Genomic DNA, 6,800 nt, shown 5'->3' on the forward strand with positions numbered 1-6,800 from the left:
ATACACTCAACACTTTAATAAACACTTTATCTCTCTATCTGTCCTTATATACACTCAACACTTTAATAAACACTTTATCTCTCTGTCTGTCCTTACATACACTCAACACTTTAATAAACACTGTATCTCTCTATCTGTCCTTATATACACTCAACACTTTAATAAACACTTTATCTCTCTATCTGTCCTTATATACACTCAACACTTTAATAAACACTTTATCTCTCTGTCTGTGCTTATATACACTCAACACTTTAATAAACACTTTATCTCTCTATCTGTCCTTACATACACTCAACACTTTAATAAACACTTTATCTCTCTGTCTGTGCTTATATACACTCAACACTTTAATAAACACTTTATCTCTCTGTCTGTCCTTATATACACTCAACACTTTAATAAACACTTTATCTCTCTATCTGTCCTTATATACACTCAACACTTTAATAAACACTTTATCTCTCTGTCTGTCCTTACATACACTCAACACTTTAATAAACACTTTATCTCTCTATCTGTCCTTATATACACTCAACACTTTAATATACACTGTATCTCTCTATCTGTCCTTGTATACACTCAACACTTTAATAAACACTTTATCTCTCTATCTGTCCTTACATACACTCAACACTTTGTCTCTCTGTAGTTATACACACTCTTCACACTTTAATAAACAATGTATCTCTGTATGTCGACACTTTATGTGAGCACTTCATTCCTCTGATCATCTTTATTAGCACTGAATATTTTAATAAATCAATTATTCATCTTGTTATTAACAGTGTTATCTCTAATGGTTACATTAGAGGTGGTCTTTTTTGGTCTTTTTTGGGTCTTTTTTTTTGTGAGCAAAAACAGTGTCTGAGTCATTTTTCTATCACATGTTTCCTGTCACCTGATGTACTGTCATACCTGAATCCAGCCTTCACTCAGAAAATCTGGAGATTAGTATGTTTGCACTGATCCTGGGTTGATAAAAAAATGTCTTTATATAGTCACATTTCCTGAATATCATCTGTGACATTTCTTAACAAATTACAACATATTTATCAAATGGAAATATTTTGTTATATCAGTGTTACCTCTTCAAATCCAAAAAAATTATTTACCATATTTACTTTACTTTATGTAGCCTACATGTCACCCTATAGATCCCTGGTTCTATCCTGATCTCCGTTTACTGTCTGTATGGAGTTTCACATGCTCTCCCCGTGTCTCTGCAGGTTTCCTCCATGTTCTCCAGTTTCCTCCCACCTCCCAGGAACATGCACAGGTGGACTGGCTACTCAAAATTGCCTCATGTGTGAATGAGTGTGTGCATGGAGCTCTGCATAGGAACATGCACAGGTGGACTGGCTACTCAAAATTGCCTCGTGTGTGAATGAGTGTGTGCATGGAGCTCTGCAATGGACTGATGTCCCATCTTACCTTGGGCTCAGTGTTCCTGGGATAGACTCTGGGTCCAGGATAAAGCACTTACTGAAGAAGGAATGAATTAAAACTTCTGCACATTAATGAAAGTTGTAAGTGTACATACAATAAGGTTTAATATATATAAATATTTCCCAGTATTTTATTATCATACGTTTTATACCAGTAGATAATACTGAGCTTCTGGAATTTGTGGACATTTATGGACAGCTGCGCCCTCTGGTGGATATGTTTATAATCGCAGAATATTTGACAGACAGTCAGACAGATAGACAGATATATTTATCCCAGAGAGGAAATTTGGGAATGCAGATAATAATAATTAAACTGAAGCACTAACTGTTAACAGTGTACTAACAATGTTTTTAACATTTTTTTTATTTTATTTCTGAAGAAGTTGCATGATGCAGAAATTATGCAGAAAAAAGGCTTTTATGCTTTTATGTTTCCCTCCGATCTCTCACCCTCCAGTTCCTTCTTTTTCCTATTCTTCCTTCGTTTGGAAGTCGGCGAGCTGCAAATAATGTGGAGACACTTATTCTGATTAGCATTAAACATAATTTCAAAAGTGTTACTGAAATCATGAGCTAGATATCTGTTTTTTGTCCTAATCATTCCAATTCAATTCAATTCATTTTTATTTGTATAGCGCTTTTTTACAAAGGTCATTGTCTCAAAGCAGCTTTACACAAACAAAAGTAAAGTGAAGTGTGTGTGTGTGACGTCTCTGATGAGCAAGCAGGGCGACGGTGGCAAGGAAAAAGATGGTGATAGGAAGAAACCTTGAGAGGAACCAGACTCAACAGAGAACCCATCCTCATATGGGTTTACACTGGGTTTACAATAGATTGTTCTGATAGACCTTTCTATTTCTCCGTCGAGAGAACTTGTTGATTCTTCACGTTATACCAAACGATACTATTTTGTCGACTTTTTTGATATTCCAACTCATAATCACAAAAGTGTGTCAGCTCTGTCAGAAGTGGGATTCGAACCCACGCCTCCAGGGGAGACTGCGACCTGAACGCAGCGCCTTAGACCGCTCGGCCATCCTGACTGCCGTGATAGCTAGTTTAACAGATATCCTTTTCAAAAATTAATAACCCTAATAGCCTCGCTTGTAAATAATCATTAAGTATGTTAGAGTTTCTCTCAGATTGGTAATAAATTAAATGGGGTAAACGGGTCTTAGTAGTGATGAACTGTGCATATTACCCAGAATGCACTGCAAGCCTAACTTTTAACAGGGTTGCCAGGTCGTGGATTTCCCTTCTGAGCTTCTACTGTTTATTATTATTATTATTATTATTATTATTATTATTATTTATGCCAACAAATTGTTTAGAGGCTTAGGTTTTGCAGAGGTTCCGCTTCTCTTCACTATCATTATCATGGTTAAATAAAGCATTAAAAGTGAAAAATCTCATTAGGCCTATGTCAGGTCAAAGGTTTGTTGCCGTTTCTGAATATGGCAAATATTTTCTGATAACTTTTGAATAATGTATAATATGCAGAACAAAATGCATATTACACAGGTGAAAAAACATGAAGTTCTATATACAAACACAGCAAGAATTTTACTGAGAAATGTTTGTCCTTCTCCTCGCTGATAGACAAAAAAGAAATTTGATAACTCCTGGGTCCTGCTCAGAGCTGTAAGAATTTTTAGCTATATTATCACTTATATCATGTTTTAGTAATAATTCTGAAAAATGTTGATTAAAGGTTCAACAATCAGTGGAGCAGGAATGAAGAAACAATAGACCAGAAGAAATGATATGTCCTTTATATGGACAGTAACACCTCCTGGAAAATGATCTTTCTCCCTTTCTCTGGTAATAGCCCAGCCATGCCCCAGGGTATGTTTAGAGCCTTGACTGGACAGTGCTTTCATTTCAGTGTGATACGACTGCAACACACTGATGGAAATAAAAATGTAATAATATAACAGGGAATTATATTCACTTCTGACACAAGTTCAGCATTTAATTCCCATATAATGTAACCCCCTTTTGTCTGTTTTTCATTAAAGAGACTAAGAGGGCAATGCAGTGAAGGCTTTACTTTTAAGTGTAGTGTGTTTTCAGTATTTCACTAATGCAAAGCAGTATTGTATTTCATGGTTTTTTGGGTTTTTTTCCCCCACTAGTGTCATTGCATTTTGCCGTTTTCTCCATGACAATATTGTGAGGCATTCACTGGGGAAATTTTTTTTTTTTTTTTTTTCTAACTTTAGAAAAACATTACATTATCCAACCAGGCAGCAGCAGCAGATATTTCTAAAAAAACAAAAAAAAAATTCTAAAATGACGCAAAAGCAATGATTTAATGTCAGTCAAGTGCCTTGTCTTGATCAGGTCAATGGGTTCTTTATTATCTCAGTGGAAGAAAAGCAAATAAAGGGATTCACTCAGTGATAGTCTGCCTTTTCAAGGACTTCAAATTCAGAATCTTATGGTCACAAAGTCACAGAAACGGAAGAAAAGCTCTGTCAGAAGTGGGATTCGAACCCACGCCTCCAGGGGAGACTGCGACCTGAACGCAGCGCCTTAGACCGCTCGGCCATCCTGACTGACTGACACGCTGCATCAAATGTAAAGCACAGTTTAAATTAATATTATTATTAAATTATTTTCTTTGTATATATCCAGTAGAAAAGGTTAGCTTTGCTTTAAATAATTGTGTAATAAAATAAAGTGTAATTACACGTCCCCAAACATGCTTATTTAACAGACTTGTTAGAATTAAATCTAAAGTCAGATCTCAATTTAACACTGGCGTAGAAATCATCCGAATGAGATAAGACCACCGGTGCATGCATGTATAATAAACCATGACTGCCGAGAGAAGGCGCACTTTCCCTTAACACCTGATGCTCGTTCACCTGCTTTGGTTTTTGCCCATTTTAAAACGTTATTTTGTTTAGAATACTTGGCAGAATTGAAATTTATTGTCTACACAGAACATCTGATTTTTAACATTTTTTAAGTGGTTCGACAAGCACTCACTCCTGCTTTAGTGTTGTGTAATATATATATCTAGGAATGATCGGGGTAGAGTGGCTTTTGCTAGACTTTTCTGGGGTACTTTAAATCACAAAACCGTGGAAGTGAAAACAAGTCAGCTCTGTCAGAAGTGGGATTCGAACCCACGCCTCCAGGGGAGACTGCGACCTGAACGCAGCGCCTTAGACCGCTCGGCCATCCTGACTGCTGCGCAAACTGTCAAAGTGTCTCTGACCTCAAGCATATTTTCTAGTTATCAATATCATGTTTTCAATCAGACTGACCGTAGGTGAAGCGGGTTCAGCTAGGATCAGAGTACCACAAGGCACTGTAAAGGCCAGGCTTAACTTAAGAGTTGCCAGATCCTCGATACTTCCACGTGAACATTTGCCTGCTGGGGATAAATCATCAGTGTTTTCCACGATGGACATCCGGATAATTGCCAATAGAGGGCACGCCCTCCCCATAGGCTCCATACACTTACGTTGATTTTTTAAAATTATTTTTCTTTAATTCATTCTCAGACATTTTTTGGGATATTTTTTGTTTGTTTTTTTTTTTTCTTTGTTGTTTTGTTTGAATGATTTATGAAGTGTATGAAATACTAAAGTGTATAAATTGTGAAGTGTACGAAAAATTAAAAGTTCTGTAAGTATATAAAGAAGTATTGAAGTGTATAAAATACTGAAGTTCACAGAATACTGAAGTGTTCAGAGTACTGAAGTGTACAGAGTACTGAAGTGTATAAAATACTGAAGTGTTCAGAGTACTGAAGTGTATAAAATACTGAAGTGTTCAGAGTACTGAAGTGCACAGAGTACTGAAGTGTATGAAATATTGAAGTTCACAGAATACTGAAGTATACAGAGTACTGAAGTGTACGAAATACTAAAGTGAACAGAATGAAAGTAACTTCAAGTGCAGGTCAGTGTGATCTGCAAGCATGTAGCTGATCTGCAAACATGTTATCTAATCTATCTAATCACAACATTAACTGACATTATTATGCAGTACAGCTGAACATATTTTATTACAATTATTTCTGAAAATTACTGGACAATTTTCAAGATATTTAAGCTTTTTCTCAAAAGGAACAATCTCAATATTTTCAATATTAAGACAGTGATCATGCACTATTGTGAAAAGTAATGCAGGAGATTTGCACTTTCTGAAGTAAAAATAAACAGTAAAAATATACAGTGTGCTTGCTGGTCATTTGATTGCGTTTCTTTTGTGAAGAACCTGTGAGATCTGCACTTGTGAAGTGACCGATAGCCTGATAGCACCGGAGTGCAACGACCAACACTGTGTGTTATACAGTTACACAAATGGTTAAAAAGAGCTCTTCAGTAGTTTTCAGACAACACCAAAGGCCGTGGAATTTGGGCATTTTAGCTGACCTTGGAGCTCTATTTCTGCTATGGAGCTCATTATGTTTCAGTCTATTATTTTCAAAGTCCCCAGGTCAAACAGTTTATTTGTTCAATCAAAATTTTGGGGAGAATTTATAAATTTATTTATTTTTAAGATATGGTGAACCTGTAGTGCATTTTGTTTACAGTATTAAACCTCTGTTCCTAGCCATTTTTTATTTATTTAGTTTTATACAGACAAAAGCTCACATTCTTTTGCATTGTTTGCTATAATAGAATATTTCATTCATTCATCATTTTTCTTCATTCAGAATGCACTGAGCATCAAATCATGAAGACAGGATTCTGAAAAGAGCTGAACTGTGAACAGAAGCATATGGTTACACCACAATTTCATACACTGCAACTGCTACATCATGCATGTTTGGCTCTGACGGTCTGATGTTTGTGGGATTCTTTAACTCGCAATCTTTAGATCACAAACCTCCAGACGTGAAAAGCATTGCAGCTCTGTCAGAAGTGGGATTCGAACCCACGCCTCCAGGGGAGACTGCGACCTGAACGCAGCGCCTTAGACCGCTCGGCCATCCTGACTGCTGTAGGCAACAGCGTAACTGATGTCTTTTTCAATGTGTATTACTCATATTCGTTACAAATATTAAATGGGTTCGCTGAGGCTTGTGAGGAACTACATGTATTACCCAGAATGCAAAGCAAGCTTCACGTTTAGTGAAGGGTTGCCAGATCCTCGATATTCCCCTCTTAAGTTTGAATTGCAACTAAAGGTTGATTTGTTTTTAATTCCACTGAATGCTGGTTGGGACTTTTGCATAACTGTATATTATTTTAACTCAAATAAGCAAACTGATTTAAAAAACAAAACAAATAGTAAATACATAGGCTATTTCTAATGTATGTACTGTAGTATGTTAACAGGTGTATCATTAGAAAGTACAGCATTTGTATTAATAAGAGAAAAAAAGGA

At 36.2% G+C, this 6,800-nt stretch overlaps 4 non-coding genes across 4 annotated transcripts; all 4 read right to left on the reverse strand.

Moving 5' to 3' along the window:
• Positions 1-2,411: 2,411 nt before the first annotated feature.
• trnal-cag (transfer RNA leucine (anticodon CAG)) lies at positions 2,412-2,494 on the reverse strand. The gene has a single exon. It is a non-coding gene; the product is annotated as a tRNA-Leu (tRNA).
• Positions 2,495-3,926: 1,432 nt separating this feature from the next.
• Positions 3,927-4,009, reverse strand: trnal-cag (transfer RNA leucine (anticodon CAG)). The gene has a single exon. It is a non-coding gene; the product is annotated as a tRNA-Leu (tRNA).
• A 555-nt stretch (positions 4,010-4,564) lies between these two features.
• On the reverse strand, positions 4,565-4,647 carry trnal-cag (transfer RNA leucine (anticodon CAG)). Its single transcript has one exon. It is a non-coding gene; the product is annotated as a tRNA-Leu (tRNA).
• A 1,679-nt stretch (positions 4,648-6,326) lies between these two features.
• On the reverse strand, positions 6,327-6,409 carry trnal-cag (transfer RNA leucine (anticodon CAG)). Its single transcript has one exon. It is a non-coding gene; the product is annotated as a tRNA-Leu (tRNA).
• Positions 6,410-6,800: the final 391 nt, after the last annotated feature.

The sequence above is a fragment of the Pangasianodon hypophthalmus genome, chromosome 19 (genome assembly GCF_027358585.1).
Source record: "Pangasianodon hypophthalmus isolate fPanHyp1 chromosome 19, fPanHyp1.pri, whole genome shotgun sequence".
Taxonomy (NCBI): domain Eukaryota; kingdom Metazoa; phylum Chordata; class Actinopteri; order Siluriformes; family Pangasiidae; genus Pangasianodon; species Pangasianodon hypophthalmus.